This window comes from Dermochelys coriacea, chromosome 5 (assembly GCF_009764565.3).
Source record: "Dermochelys coriacea isolate rDerCor1 chromosome 5, rDerCor1.pri.v4, whole genome shotgun sequence".
Lineage (NCBI taxonomy): Eukaryota > Metazoa > Chordata > Testudines > Dermochelyidae > Dermochelys > Dermochelys coriacea.
Window position 1 is genome coordinate 2,868,278 of NC_050072.1, and position 16,146 is coordinate 2,884,423.

The 16,146-nt window shown below is 59.3% G+C and overlaps 1 protein-coding gene across 8 annotated transcripts in view; it reads right to left on the minus strand.

Moving 5' to 3' along the window:
- IL11RA (interleukin 11 receptor subunit alpha) overlaps nucleotides 1-16,146 on the minus strand; it is a 70,810-nt gene that overhangs the window by 19,203 nt on the left and 35,461 nt on the right. For 3 of the 8 annotated variants that reach the window (XM_043515218.1, XM_043515216.1, XM_038403751.2), the window contains exon 1: nucleotides 15,341-15,614. The exons of 3 other annotated variants lie outside the window; for them this stretch is intronic. The gene's annotated coding sequence lies outside the window, so the exon portion shown is untranslated. Of the gene's footprint in view, nucleotides 1-4,456; nucleotides 4,650-15,340; nucleotides 15,636-16,146 lie in introns of those variants that run through there. 2 more of the 8 variants (XM_043515217.1, XM_043515215.1) reach the window with 2 other exon arrangements.

Consider the following 16,146-nt stretch of genomic DNA (forward strand, 5'->3'; position numbering starts at 1 on the left):
AATGACAGCATTTGTACACAGGAGCAGCTCTGAGCGAAATCAGCCTCCCCATGTGCTAGCTGCTGTACACACACGTAACAGTCCGAACAGTCAAAGGGTGGGAAGAGAAACTGAGGCATGAGTGGAAGTGACTCCCAGCATTCGGCAGGATCCCCCCGCAACACAGAGAGCCTCACGCTACAGCTGGGCACAACTCAAGGGTTCCGGCCCACAGGAAATTCCCACCTTTCGGAGCAACTCGGAACGAAACGGGGACATTTCCAAACACAATTCAATTCAGAAACACTAGCCTTGTCCAAGCACAGCCACGCGACTGAACAGCCACTCTATGTTCATGTCCCCACTGCCTTCTGCGAGAGTCGTAGACTGCAGAGAAACACAAAGTGTGTTGATCATTTCCCGTCGAAACGCTCCGAAATCGATACGCTCTTGGGGAACATTTCAATGCTGTCAGATCAGCGTTCGCCGCAGGAAACCCGTGGTGTGGAAAAACTTCCAACTGGTTCTGGTCCCTGCCCGGAGCAGGGAGCAAGTAGCGAGATTGTGCTCCCTTTGGCCGGCTCCAGCTGGGAGCAGGGCAGAGCACCGAGGTGTCTGAAAGAGTTTGACATGGAAAAAGCAACAGGCAGCTCCCATACCAAGGCCAGGAGTGTTTGTTTACACACAGATTCCTGGGCTCAGTGCATGGGGGGATGGATGGCAGCAGGCAAGCCAGGATCCAGGCACCGGGCACCGAAACATGACTCAGGACCCACATGAAATCCACAACGCCGTTGGCTGGTGGGTCTGACGCTCACCGTCTCAAAGAGGCCAGGGAGGGTGGTGGTGGTAGGTTCAGATTTACTTAACAGTGGCGTAAATCCAGAGCAACACTACTTGCCTTTTAAAGAGCGCCCCTCTCTACCCCCACTGGCGGGACCTTGCCTGCACTGTGCGTCCGAGATCATGCTGGTGGGGGTCGGTCACACCGGCAAGGGCAGGCCCAGGTGATTCCCAGAAGTACCCAAATGGCCAGCAATGTGTGAGTGGCCACCCCATACAGGTCAGCATAAGTACAGCCCTCGGCCTGACATCTGCCACAACCCAGAGCCATGCAGAATCACAGAATCATGGAACGTCAGGGTTGGAAGGGACCTCAGGAGGTCATCTAGACCAACCCCCTGCTCAAAGCAGGAGCAATCCCCAATTTTTGCCCCCAATCCTAAATGGTCCCCTCAAGGATTGAACTCGCAACCCTGGGTTTAGCAAGCCAGTGCTCAACCACTGAGCTATCCCTCCCTCCCTTGAGCTATCCCTCCCCCCTAGGCCTGGCCTGAGTGCCCCTGGATTTACCCCAGCGCCACCGGAACAGGATGCCAGCCCCAGACACGCCTGGTTTCGATTTACACCCCGGGGAGCTCGCAGGGACGCGGTGAGAACAGCCGCTGAACCCAGGTCCAGCACCGCGTTAATGGCTCTCACAGCCAGGATCCCTCCAGGCACACCAGTCCCCGGCCCCGCGCTGGAGGCTTGATCAGGTCAGAGTCTCCTGCAGAAAATCACACAGCTGGCTCCGCCTGTGCCCGCTGACCCCCTGGCATGGCCGTGCTGGGCTGCTCCCACCCTGGAGCGCAGCAAGGGGCCCCGGGGGGCTCAGCTCAGGGCCGGGGTTTACTCGACGCTGTTTATTGGTGGCTTGTTTGTTTATTGTCCACCAAGGCCAGGGTTTTATTTTTCCACATCCTGCTGTGGGATTTATTTGGACAAGCGGGAACCAGCAATGTTTGGATTTCTTTTTCCTAGGGCAGCACCCAGCGTCCTTGACAGTTACAGATTAAACCTGCCTTTGATGCCACGTTTCCACTGTCCAAAGGCGGGACGCTGGGCAAAATTCAGAGGGTCTGGAAACCGGGGGCTGCTTTAGGTATAGGAGGTGCCACCAAGCCCGTGTGCACCCGGCTCCAACATTAGTGTCGAACGGCATCCAAGCCCCAAGACCCTCCACTCTAGCCCCTGGGTTTTCACTTGCTCTGAACTGCCTAATAAAGTCATCCCTACCCGGCGCTGCAAGGCTCCCCAGAAGCGATGACACGTCCTTCCGGCTCCTAGTGGAGGCTCGGCCAAGAGGGCTCTGCGCACTTTCTCCACCCCGAGTGCCGGCTCCGCAGCTCCCATTGGCTGAGAACTGTGGCCAATGGGAGCTGTGGGAGCAGTGCCTGCAGGTGCGGGCAGTGCACAGAACCCCCCAGCCGCCCCTCCACCTAGGAGCCAAGGGACATGTCACCGCTTCCAGGGAGCCCCCTGAGGTAAGCACCACCTGGAGCCCATTCCCCGAACCCCTCCTGCACCCTAAGCCCCTGCCCCAGCCCTGAGCCCCCTCCCACACCCAACTCCCTCCCAGAGCTCGGACCCCACATCCACTCCCATACCCCAACTCCCTGTCCCAGACCCCTCCCAGACCCTGCACCAAGCTCCATCCCGGAGCTCACATCCCGCACCCCCTCCCATGCCCCAATCCCCTATCTCAGCCCAGAGCCCCCTCCTGTACCCCAAACCCCTCATCCCCAGCCCCACCACAGAGCCTGCACTCCCAGCTGGAGCTTTCACCCCTCCTGCACTCCAACTCCCTGCCTCAGCCGGGAACTCCCTCCCGCACCCTGAACCCCGCATTTCTGGCCCCACCTCAGAACCCTCACGCCCTCCTGCACCCCAATCCCCTGCCAAGCCTGGTGAAAATGAGCAAGTGAGTGAGGGCAGGGGAGAGCGAGCGACAGAGGGAGGGGGCTGGAGTGAGCAAGGGGTGGGGCCTCGGAGAAGGAGCAGGGCCGTGGGGAAGGCCTGGGGCAGGGGACAGGGCTAGGAGGTTCGGTTTTGTGCGATTAGAAAGTTGGCAACCCCGCAAACGTGGGAGCTTCATTTTGCACAGCTCCGCCGCCCACGCAAGGGGCAGGACACGGAGATCTGGAAGGAGAAGGGCCCTGGCCGACTGAGAACTGCCTGGAGAACTCTAGTGAAAACAGCTTTGGATTTGGGTGAATGGCAAGCTTGGAAAAACATACTTCAGGCTTGCGCGGCCATGTATTAAAGACGGCAGAGTGGCCATTAGAGGCTGGCTGGCCCAGCTCACTCTGTTCATGTATTGACAGAGTGAGAAATGTTTGCAAGTTCAGAAAAGACTGACTTTTTCTCCAGCTAGGTTCCCAGATGGCCCTGGCCACTGGACGTTTACCCACCCGGACCAGAAAATGCAACGCGCGAAAAACCTAGGAAAAACCAAAAACCCCATATAAAGAAATCAGATGAGTCGCTACATGCCAACAGCAGCCTCTTTATCAGCTCAGACAAAACCTCCAGCACTTAAAGGCAAAGGCATGGCTGGGTGGTTGCGGGCATAGACCTTCACCTGTGCAGATGATAAACATCAGCCCATTATTCCTACCGCTGCACCGCAACGCCTATTCCCCCACAACGCCCGGCGCTAGCTGAAACACCATTCTTCTGCCACTCGCCTCACAATATACGTGCAACACAAAATCTCTCTGCAGCCTCCCAAGCAGGCTCCGTGCGTAAAGAATTCGTCTGGAGACTGGCACAAGCTTCCCTGTTAAACCACACGTTCAAACATTCTTCTCTAGACACAGCAGTTACCAGACCTCTGCCAGAAACGTTCCAGCGACAACTGACATGTCCACTGGCGCATTGCACTCAATGAAACAGTTAGATACTGAAATGGGGATTTAAACCCTACAGAACCAGCCCCTAGGCCAGAGCTAAGGTTATTGTGGATTTGTATAGTGGTTAAGCACAGGGTGTTTCTTTGGGAAGTATAAAATATAGGAGGTTTTCCTCCTTTTCCCCCCCTGCTGCTGGTGATGGCTTATCTTAAGTGATCACTCTCCTTACAGTGTGTATGATAAACCCATTGTTTCATGTTCTCTGTGTGTGTGTATATAAATCTCTCCTCTGCTTTTTCCACCAAATGCATCCGATGAAGTGAGCTGTAGCTCACGAAAGCTTATGCTCTAATAAATTTGTTAGTCTCAGGTGCCACGGGTACTCCTTTTCTTTTTGCGAATACAGACTAACACGGCTGCTACTCTGAAACCTATAAAATATAGGATGTCTGGAGCTATTCGTTCTGCTGCCGAGTGCCCGGCTTTTGTAAATGATGTGATGGGAACACACCCGGCTCTCGCTCAGCGAGCCAAGCCGTTTTGCTTTGGGGATACTCTGTGCATGCACACAGCCTATTGATGGAGTTTTCACCCTCTTCTTAATCCCCTTCCACTGCTCCCTAGTCACCTTGCAGGCCAGTTCAGCAGGGGATTTATGCAAACAGAGAGCTCAGAAGCAATGTAGCCTGGCTGAGCTCGGAGATTACCTAACTGAGTGAAACCACAATTGCTGGGTGGTATTGCTGTGGTTACCCGCCTTAGCAAGAGCTCCACTAAAGGTTAAGATAAAGTAAAACCCTCACGTTAACTCCTTAGTGGCTGAAGGCACTTGCAGCTCCCAGGGGATAGACGCAGCAGAAGAGATCACGGGCCCATTCGCCGGACAGCAGCAGGTACAGGGGGCAGCACCCAAGGTGGGGTTTGCCCCATTACTGGCCTGGCATGCCTCGCTGAGACAGCTAGCTCAGGTCCCCAAGGCAAGCCCAGGCTGGCACTGCTTTGATGATGCTGGGGTTGTGTGGCAGGAAATATTTTTCATGTGTTTTTGCATATGTCACTGGGTGCCAAGAGGCCCTTGGTTTCACCACAAAAGACACTGAAACTTCCCCAGAACCCCGCCCCTGTGGGCCCACCCCCGGCTGGAGACTTTTCAGCACAACACAATGTGTGGGTGTGGGTGCAAAAAAAAACCAAACAAACCCCACTCAGAACTCAGATACAAGGTGAAAGCTACACATAGAACCACATCAGCGAGTCAGAGATTTGAGGCGCAGCTGGGACCATTAGATCATCTAGTCTGACCTCCTGCCTAGTCCAGGTCCTCACATTTCACACAGTTACCCCTGTACTGAGCCCAAACACTTGGGTTTGGCTAAAGCACCCTCCAGAAAAGCCTCCAGCTGGGTCCGAAGCGATCAAGAGCTGGAGAATCTGCCACGCTCCTTGGCAGTCTGCTCCAATAGTTAGTCACCTGCCCGGTTACACATTTGTGCCTTATTTCTAATCTGTCTGGCTTCTGCTTCCAGCCATTCTCTGCTAGATCTGAGCGCCCTTCAGTCCCTGGGATTTTCCTCTGGTGAAGGTAGCCATGCACTGACCGAGTCCCATCTCAATTTGCTCATTGATAAACTAGACAGAGGTTTAACTCCGCATGGCTGTATTAAACCGCGCTTCGCTTTTCACAGGCCCAGCTTACACAGCAACCCCAATTGCTCTGTGTGGCTGCCCGGCCTCGTCACTGTTTATAGCTCTGCCAATCTGTGTGCCAGCCGCACGTTTTACCAGCAGGGATTTTATATTTACTGCCCGAATCGGGGAGGGGGAGATGTTGAAAAGCGTCAGGCCTAGGACGGAGCCCGCTGGGACCCCATTCGATGAGGATTCCCCTTTCGAGAGCTCCCGTAGCCAGCCCTGAACCGGCTCCCGTGGGCTCCGGTGATATTGCAGAGCAAGCGCTCGCTTTCAGTCTCCGCATCTCCGTTCCCGACTGTCTCCCATCCTCGGGCTGGGCTGGCTCTAGAGAACAGGAGCTCTCGGAGGCAGGGACCGGCTGGCTCTGGGCAGCGCCTGGTGGGACCTGATCAGAGGTGGGGCCTTTGCGAAGGCAACATCCCCATTCCAAGCCCCAGACAAATGCTGAGCCCGCAGAGTTCAGCAGGGAAATCCCACAGGGCAAGGGTCTGCGGAGGGGACCCTGACCCTGCTAGGAGCCAGCCCAGAGAGCGAGGGATCGAAAGAGGCTGCCCAAGAGAGGGATAAAGGGCTTGGGATGGAGTCTGCGGCTAATGCCCGAGAACAGCCAGCCAGCAGAGCGCCCTTGCCAGGAGGAGCCCAGAGAGGGGGCAGAGAGACGGAGCGTGGGAAGCCCTGGGCCAGCATCTGAGCGTGGCGCCCTGCCCTGCTGTCTGCATGCCAGCCGCTCTTCCCCCGTCGCTGCAGAAAGGGGGGAGGGCTTCTTTCTCCCCTTTCAGTCCCTCCCCAGTGGGCAGCGGAGTGGAGCGGCTAAGGGCTGGCAAACGCCATGGGGCAGGCAGCCCTGGTGCCAGCGCATATTTAGCAGGGCACGGTTATGAAAGTCTGGAGTGTGGGCCCACATGCAGAGCCAGAGCGGCTCAGAACAGCCAGCGCTCTGTGCTCTGTGCCCTGTGTCCCGCCCGGCTCCTCGGGCGCGGCCCCGGCAGCGAGGAGGGAGAGGGCTTTGTGCTCTGATCCCCCTGGAGAACCCTGGGGAGGGGCCTTGCTCAGAAGGGCAGGACGGCCGCCGAGGGGCCTGCGTGAAATGAGTTGGTGGGGTCTCAGTGCCGTGCCCGAGGCACCCAGACCACGAAAACGAAACCAAAAGGCACCTGTCCTGGTACCAGCCTGAAGTGCCCGACATCACCAGCGCTTGCCAGGCTTTGGGACACCACACGATTCCAGGCACCCGCAGGGGAAGGGAGCGGGACAGAGACGGAAGCGAATGCTACAACCCGAAGCAGCTCTGCGTAGCGCCCCCGTCAGACAGCCCAGGGCAGCTGCTGCCAGCTCAGAACCATGCTGCCACCCTTCGAGGCAGCGCCCAGCCCTAAGAGGCCCTGCTCACAGGTCACGAGGCTGAGAGCTGCTGGATCGAAAAGATCTTGCCCTGCTGCGAGGACAGGAGCCCAGAGCTCACCAGGAGACGCAGTGCCGAGAAAGCTGGACAAGGCAACACACTGCCACTGGCTGAGCTGTACCTTCACCCCGAGAGCCTGCAGGGCCAGGGCTGACCAAGGGCTCAGTGCAGACGCGGCAGGCAGCTCTAAACCCAGCTGAATGGCCGCATGACCCAGGCAAGAACACCCAGCTTCTCCGACAGAGGACTTGTCCTCTGGCTTCTCACAGAGCTTTGCCAGGAAGGTCAGCGCCATAAACCTGCAGCCCGGGGGCTCCCAGCCTGGGCGAGACAACCTACCTATCTCTGGTATGGACGAGCCCTACCCCATACTCTGAACCCTACAGACGAGCGCCCAGGGCCTGCCCGCGCAGAGCCTTTCTGCAGAGCAGGGACTGGGAGGAGCGGGCAGGTGCCTTCTGGTCTATCCCGTGTCTGGGGGACCAGGCAAATCAATAGAATGAAGACACAGCTAATGCCATTCATTACAAATAACTGGCATAAAATGCCACCCGCGTAGTGCACAAAACTTGGCGGCCACAAATCTACATACAAATGACTTCATCACCTCTCCCCGAACGCCCCCCACAACTCCGACACCCTGTCCACCAGCCAAAGGAACGTCGGCGAGCAAAGCAAAACCCACAAGCCTTCCCCAGGCAGAATCATGCCCCAAAAGAGGAGAAAGATAGACTCCCCCCGGAGCTCACAAGGGATCCACTGTGGAGTTTAATGTGAATGGTGCCTAGATACTATGGCGATGGGTGGCAGGATAAAACAGACTAGATAGACAGACAGACAGACAGAGCTCCACAGAGCAGAGCTGGGGCAGCAGAGGGGGGTCTGGAGAGATGAAGCCGGCAGGAATCAGAGGCCCCCCTTCTATATTTGCTCCAGTGATGACCTAAGCCCCAGCACTGGGAGTCCCCAGCCCGGCAGCCGCAGAGCCAGGCCTCAGCAGGGGAAACAATGGGACACTTTCTTCCTCCGCTCGCTCGGTGGATTCCTCTGCTGTTAATTACAGAGCAAGAGGCATCTGCTGCCCACGGCCTGGTGCAGCCGGGGACCTCTCCAGGCCATGACCGGCCTCACCCCAGCCCAGCCCGGCAGGCGGGGCTGGCTCTGAGCTGAAATGCAGCAGCCGCTTCCAGCCCTGGGGCGGGGGAAGCCGAGCTCAGCTGCGCACCCAGAATCAATGTGGTGCCTTGGAAGGGTCAGCGGAGGGGGGTCCCCATCTTCCATCGCACGGTGCCAGGGTGGCAGCCTGAGCCAGCTGCCCCTCCCATCCCAACACCCTCCATGCAGCGGGAGTCTGGCACCCGTCCAAGTAGCTTCCCTCCCCCGCCCCGCAATCCAGTCAGCCAAGGGGCGGCCTTGGGACCCCAGCCGGGGCAAGCCGCCAGGCTGCTGGCCAGGGGCGACTTGAGCCTCGAGGCACCAGCCTATCTGGTCCCTCTGCCCCCCACTGCTCCGTGGCCCCTTGCTTTGTTCTGGAGGAAGGACTGGGTGCGGACCGGGCCGCCTGGCCCTTGGCCAGTGCCCGCCATGGCAAAGCCCAGCATTAGCACAGAGCTATGATGAGCAGGGTCGTCATTACCTCTAGCCCTGCCGGATGATGCAGGCGAAATCTGGGCTGATTAAGACGCAAGCAGCAGCCCTGGCTGCCCGCTGCCTGCTCTGATCTGCGCTGGTGGCGGCGACAACTCTCCAGCGTGCAGACATCTGCCGGGTGCCGGCTGGGCAGCAGATGCGGTGCGAAAGGCCAGCCAGCAGGGAGCTGGAGAAGACCGAAGAGCCCAGGCTTGCTGGAGAAAAGAGGGGTGGGAGTTGCCCAAAGCGCCCAGCGTTGGCCAAGCTCCTCGGAGTTTTACTGCTCACTTCAGCGAGAGCTGGGCTGGGCCGATGCTGAGCGTGGTCCAGATTAGCGCGGCTCACTCACAGTTTTCTCACAAGCCTCGCAGCGTGGGGCGGTTCTCTTACAGCCCCACCTCCCGGAGTCCCGGGATTCGAGGGGAATCTTGGCTAGCATTAAGCAAAGCAGTAAGTTTCCAGCCCTCCTGGCTGCAGGGAGAAGCTAGGAAACGTGACCCCTACAGCCTCGGAGCCCAGAGGATGACTGACCAGACCCCAAGCCGGTTACTTAAAAAACCAAAAACCTCATGATCTTTCAAGCCAATCTCATGATTTCTGTGGGGGGCCAACTCATGATTTTGGAAGGTTTGAGGCTGGAAACACAGTGCTGATCCCAGATGATCCGAGGGGCGGGAGGGGACCTGCTAACACAGCCGTCCACAAGAACCATCCCCTTTCAAACTATGTGAGCCCAAATGTCCTGGCTTATTCCCGAATGCCACGCCACACGGCAGCCCCTGCAGACCATCGAATGACAGTGCACTCGGACACAAGTTAGCTGCGTCACCCCATCGGGAGGCTCCCGCTGGCTGAACGAGCCCGAGGACCAGGGAATGGAACCCAGCAGCTCTGGGTTTGTAAATTAACCCTTCCAGATGGCGCACCTGTGATTTCCCAGCCTCCGTGGACTTATCTAAATGCAGACCTGATCCCCAAACCCTATGTGCCTCTGGGGGCCTTGAACCAGCCAGCACCCCAAAACGCCCAGCAGTGATGGGCAGGACCTGCTCCCTGCACGTGGCCCTTGGCATGACCCGTCGGCACCGGTTGTCCTGCTCTGCCCCCATCCACTGATAAGAATCTCTGCTGGGTTTGCTGCTTGTTTTGTTTCCTGCTGAGGATGATGAAACACACGTGTGCGCGCACAGAGACACACGTGTGCGCGCACAGAGACACTCATTCTGTGCCATGCCCCGCAGTGGCCTGGCAAGGAGATGGCCGGGATTCCTGGGGGAGGTACCAGGGTTGGGCCAGCTTTCCACTGCACTGAGTGCTCTGTGCTTGGGGTTTTTCTGCTTCATTGGATGTCACTCTTCAAAGCGAAAGGGAGACGCGGGCAGAGATTTGGTCGGGAGGGAGGGAGAGACGCTCAGGGACTGGGGTGGGGACAGAGGCCCCTGCCAACCAGGCTGAGGCGCCATGGGGGCCTCCAAAGTTCCCCACTGCCAATCCTCCCCGAGGGTGGTCTAGGGCAGCCCCAGTGAAGTGGCGGCACGGGGAGCCAAGTGGGCTTGGCAGCGTCTCCCCCTGCATGCTTGGTGCCAGCTTGCCGCCTCCAGGGTCACCCGCCTGCAAACACAGCGTCAGCCACCCTGGGTCTGGGCGACATCTCGCCCATGGCACCCTCTCCATGGCAGAGGGATCCAGGCTGGGCTGGGTGCCACATGCCGGGCGACTACAACCCATGCTCTAACGTGCATGGATGGGGCCTCCAGCCCTGGGGGGCATCCTGGTGAAACGCACCCGGGAACCACGTAGCTGCAGCTGCAGGCGAGAAACCAACGGGCCTCCAGCCCGACTGGCTTGTGAGAGCCCTTCTGTGCCAGCCCAGGACACGAGACCCCAAGCGACTCGCTGCTCAGGAGACTGATCCAACACTGTGCCTCAGTCTGGGCAATGCCGGGAACATTCACACAGCCACTTCTGTTTCTGAGCTGTCCAGGGAAAGAGCCCTGGCCCCAAGGCCCCTCCGTCTCTCACCCCCACACCGCGAGAAGAGGGTGTCTAGCTCGGGTCGAAGGAGCTCAGACAGCCCCAATGCGCCTTGAGAATAAGCTAGAACCATATTCTGGGCTTGCCTATTGTGACAAAGCGGGACTGTTCTTAATGTTTCCTCTGAATATTGTGGGGGTGCCTCAGTTTCCCCTATGCAGTTCTTAAGTCTCTAGGGGGTGGGATAAGGGTGTATGATCCTTGCAGAGCCTTAAATGGCAGGTGTGTGCAGGGGTCTGGACACAGAGAATGGCCGACACCCTGTTTCCTGGCACCTGATGGCCTGGGCCCTTCCCCCCTGCAAGGTGAGAGCTAAAGGGCTGGAAAACAAAGGAATCAGGTGCCCTCCTGGCCGGGAAAGGGACAAAGCCCAGAGGAGGGGGCTGGAGAGAGTTTCAGTTTGGGCCTGGCTGGGGACATGGAGTGAAGTGCAGATGGGGTTGTCTGGCTCCCTACCCCCCAAAATGGACCCACCTACAAGCTCTGGTTTAGACCATGTTCCTGTCGTCTAATAAACCTTCTGTTTTACTGGCTGGCTGAGAGTCCCGTCTGACTGTGGAGTTGGGGGGCAGGACCCTCTGGCTTCCCCAGGACCCCCCCTGGGCGGACTCGCTGTGGGAAGTGCACAGAGGGGCAGAGGATGCTGAATGCCCCGAGGTCAGCCCCAGGAAAGGGGGAGCCGGGTGAGCTGCGTGTCCTGCAGACAGGCTGCTCCCAGAGAGGAGACTCCCCCAGAGTCCTGCCTGGCTTCATGGGGAGCAGCTCCAGAGCATCGCCGGGGACTCCATGACACCTATCCCGACAGCGGCAAAGTGCTTCCCAACCCAGGGGCCGCCTCCTCCATTGACTCCCCCCAGGCTCTGCACCGGAGCTGGGGATCTGCCCCTCCAGCCCTCACTCCTAAGGGAAGTGCCATCCCTGCAAGTGAACAGTGCAAATCAAACAGCCTGACCCAGGCACTTCACTGGCTTGGATCCCAAAGATAAACAAAGCAGGGGCTGGGAACGGGGTGTCCTTTAAAGAGACTCTCGGGCCCTGGGGTGAGGGAGGGGCCCTGGACGGCTCATGGACACAATCCTGGAAACGGTCCTGTCCGAGAGCGGGGATACGAACACGCCTTCTGCCAGCGGGACGCCTTGACCCGCATTGCGGTAGGGGGGCATGCACTGTCCTACCTACACAACCGCAACTGCCTGTGCACAGAGCCCAGGCTTGTGGGGGGCAGTAAGCGCACGTCATCACACTGAGCTTCCCAAAGGTCTCACTGCCTGCAGGTCCACCAGCCTGGGGCTGCAGTCGGGCCTGAACCAGGCCTCACTCCACGAGAACTTGCAGCAGGGGAGGGGCTGGCCCAGGACTTTGAAGGTCCAACTCCAATTCACCCTCCCAGCTGCAGAGCTCTGGCGGCAGGTGGTTGGGGCTAAGCCTGATCCCCCCCAAACCCCACGTTCTCCTCAGTGCTCCTGGTAAGGACCCAGGCCCAGAGCCCCAGCAGGGCCCAGGGAGCCGTAACGCTCTCCAGAGGAGGGTCGCTCCTTCCACAGGCTGAGTCACGGCCAGGATGGAACATGAGTCGGACTGCGCCCGTCGACCCCCAGCAATACCCCATGGCCCGGCACACCTCGCTCCTGTTGCTTTCTCCCTGGACACCAACCCCAAACATCTGGGGGGGAGGGGCGCGGACTCCGCCCCGCCTCGGCACTCCCTTTGCATGGCGTCTTTAACGCTCCTCCCAGTTACTGGCCCTAGAAGGGAAAAGGTTTCCCCCCATGAAGATGCCAATTAAACCAAGAAAAACTCTCTCCCCACATGAGCTTGGAGCCCAGGTGCACCCACATGGGCTGCAGCCAAGTGACCCCAGAGGAGCCTGGCACCGAGCATGTCCCCAGCGCCTGCCCACCAAGCCAGGGCCAGTTCTGCAGTGGGTGTGAATGTGCTGGAGCTGACAGAGTTGTGCCCACGTGCCTGCTGCAGACCTAGCCCCAGTCCCTCTCCCACCAAAGCTTAGCGCTTCTCTCAGGAATATCCCCACCCTTGCCCTGCCCCTCCCTGCTAGCCCCCATGCGGATCCGCCAGCCCTGCACCAGCGTTCTGGCTGGGGGGCTCCCCCCGAGGTGCCGCACAGTGATGAACTGCCCCTTCCTTGCCTGCTTCCGCAGTGGGGTTCTCCTGGATGCTGGGGCCAGAAGGGACCAAGGCGACCACTGGGCTGACCCACGTAACACAGGCCGGGGCATTTGGGCAGCCCCCACCGGCCATGCGGCTCCTGAACCCTCCTGGCCCAGTGGGCCCAGCACACAGAGGCTCAGAACAGATGCAGCAGCGCTGGGGTGCAAGAGGTGGACTTGGGCCCAGCCAGGAGCCTGCTGCCGCAAACCCAGAGCAATGCTGCTAGCTTCGGTCCGTTTATACTGGAGTCACTGGGGGCAGAAACCCCAATCCTGAGCTGGTGTAAATCAGCAGAGAACTGATTTAAAGTCCATGGAACGACACTGAATTACCCATGCGTGCAGCCATGCTCAGAGCTGCAGGCTGTGTCTAGGGAATGGGGAGCCCGCGAGGGTTTGGAACGACGGGAAAGCACTAGAATGGCTTCCGTTTCTTTGTTTGTTTGAGGAACTCGTTTGTGCCCCCAGAGACGGTTCTGAACCACGGCTCTCCGAGAAATTCAATCCCCCTCCATTGCAACAAGCGCAGGGCCTGCTGCACACACGAGGAGTCAAGGCGGACAGTTGCCCCTGCCTGGCTTTTGGGATCAGAGCTGCACCCCCAACCTCGCCTCTCACTAGAATCAAATGGAGAGAGCGTCTCTGGTGTCCCCACTCCCCTCAAACCGTAGGGCCCTGAATGGGCTGAGCCCGGCCAGCGAGGAGACCAACACTGCCAGAACGAGAGACAGCCGCAAATCCCACCTGCCCCCCCACCCTTCGTACGGACTCATGTCTCACTCGCAAGAGCACCCCCCAACACTTGCTTTCTTGCTGCCACTCCGGAGCGCCCAGGCTGGGCAGGAGCCAGCAGCAATCCCCCTGAAATTGTGACATCCAGCGACCAAGTGCCTGGCTCCGACACCAGCTTGGGCATAACGCTGATTGTAAAGTGACTTGCCAAGTGGTGCTGCACAGCTGCCCGCAGCATGTGCCCGAGCGCGGAACCGGCCGGAGAAGGACGCTGCTTGGATTGCACGTTGTGCCATTCCCCGGTGTGGTGCCCTGGTGACACGAACCAGCAGAGCATTGTGACTGCACCAGCTGTTCTGGTCTCCCCAGGGAGAGAGCGGGGAGGTGGCAGAGGGGTGCCAGTCCCTCCTCTCCCCAGCCAGGCGCACCTGGCAGAGCTCACTCTGTGACGGTCGGCAGAGCACACGCCAAGCTCCGTCAAGCCATCCACTACTCGCGTGCAGCGATCACACCAGGTCTGGAGCCTCACCTCACGTCAAGCAGCCCAGCTCTACTGGACCTGCTGGAGTGGGGCTGATTCACACCAGCTAAGGACCTGGCCCCACACATTATTGGATCGAGTGGAAAACCCATAATGGGGACAAGGTTCATACAGTCACCATCAGGACAGGACTGGGGACCAGGTTCCCATCTCAGCTACTCCACCGAAGTCAGCCGAGGTACACCGGCACTAAACCAGAGTGACTCTGGATTGGTACCGGGCACGAGCAGGACGTCCCTCAGCAATCCCCTCTCTGCCTCAGGGCTCCCCCAGAAGCATGACACTCCCTCGGACGGAGGGGATGAAAGGGCTGTGTTTGTTGTGAACGCTAGCAAAGACCTCCATCCGGCTGGCTCCGAGCACAGACAAAAATAGAAGACAATAGACATGAGCAGCCGACAAACGTTAACGCAGGCTGATTAATGAGCTCCCAAGGCAGCTGGGGAAATCTGAATGAGCCCGAGGCTGGCCAGACCCCCGGCTGGTGTAAAGCAGGCGCAGTGCAGTGGGGGGTGCTGCGGTGGGACCGGGGGGGGGGTGCTGGTGTGCATTCTGAGGGAAGGAGAGCCTGTCGGGAGGCTGGCGTGGGCACCGAGACCGCAGCCAAGGCGGGTGCGCAGCCAGACTGGCGTTTACACTGTGCTGCTGGGTCCCGCTTCCCCCCCACACACACATTCGCTCACAGGAGCCACCCGGCCCCTGCTGCCCCCTTCCCCATCACACGGAGCTGCAGAGAGTGGCTGCTTCCCACCTGGGGGTGCCCTGCCCCTCTCACACTGCGTGGGGCGGCCAGCCAGGGACGGAGCGTTACCCTTAGCAGCAGAGACAGAGCCCCCATCCCTCTCACTGGGGCAGGCCACTGAGACAGTGACACTCACCAGGGGACGGCCGGAGTCACGCCATGGACTCAGCTAGGGCAAACCTGGAACGCCCCCCTCGACCCCCCAGCCAATCCTTTTCCCGTCACCCTGGGGCAAACCTGGAACACCCCTCCAGCCCGACCCTGTTCCAATCACCCTGGGGGCAAACCCAGAGCAACCCCCCCAAGAATGCATCCGATGAAGTGAGCTGTAGCTCCCGAAAGCTTATGCTCAAATAAATTTGTTAGTCTCTAAGGTGCCACAAGTCCTCCTTTTCTTTTTGCGGATATAGACTAACACGGCTGCTACTCTGAAACCCTCCAAGCCTGGTTCTGGTCACCCTGGGATAAATCAGCTTTCCCCCCATGTCCAATCAGACCCAGCACGCTCACGGGCAGCGCCATCTGGGCAGCCCCAGCCCACAAGCACCAGTCGAGTGGCCTGATGTCCCGATACTATCGGGACAATCCTGATGTTAGGGGCTTTGTCTTATATACACAACTATTCTCCCCCCTCCTCCCCAGCAGCCTCCTCCAGGAAGGGTGTCCCTGGCCCAGCACAAACCAGTCCTGGCGACAGCCTGGCCCCGAACCCGTGCGCCGGAGCAGCTCCCCATCCCTCCATCCTACCTTCAGAGCCAGCTGCCTCGGCCACAGCCACAGGTCCCCATGCTGGCCTGGCTGCCCCGGACCCGCGCTCGGCTGCGGAGAAAAGGGGGGATTCTCCCCCCCGGCCTGCAGCAGGAGGCTCGACAGCGCACACCAAAAAACCCACTCGCGCTGGACCTCCCCCTGCGGCGCCCCCCCAGCCCCACTGCAGGGAACCAGAGCCTCTCGCTTCCCAGCGGTAACCCGAGGCGCTGGCAGAGCCGAAAACCAGGGCACTGAGAGCAGCCGGCAGCCAAGCCCGGAGCTGCTGCCAGCTGGGAATAGATTTTATTGCAAAAAAAAAAAAAAAAAACAAAAAAAACAAAACAAAAAAGAAACCAAAAAAAAAAAACCCACCTTCTTCCCTCCCCCGCCCCCGCCCCCGCCCCCGCCCAGGCCGCCCGCCCCTCGGTCCCCAGCCATGCCGACCGCATGCTCCAGAAATTCCTAAAAATAATCTCCCAGCAAAGTAACAGCTCAGCAGCTGGGGGAGCGGGGAGATTTCAGCCCCCAGGCAGCCACAGGTCACCAGGCAGATGGGGCAGGCCGGGTTCCAGGCCGGGGGGGCTCTGCGGCACGGACCCCAGCAGCCAGAAGGGGGGCCCAGAGCTGCAAAGAGCAGGGCAAGGCGCTGGTCCAGCAGTGAGCCCCCTCTCGCTCCCCGCAGGTTAAACAAGTGTGGTATAGCCCGCCGGGATTCTGGGGGTGGGTCTGGTCCCTCTGGGCCTCTCCCTTCACGCACCTTTGGGACCCTGGGACAGATGCTCCACCAGCCCCCATCCCGGGGA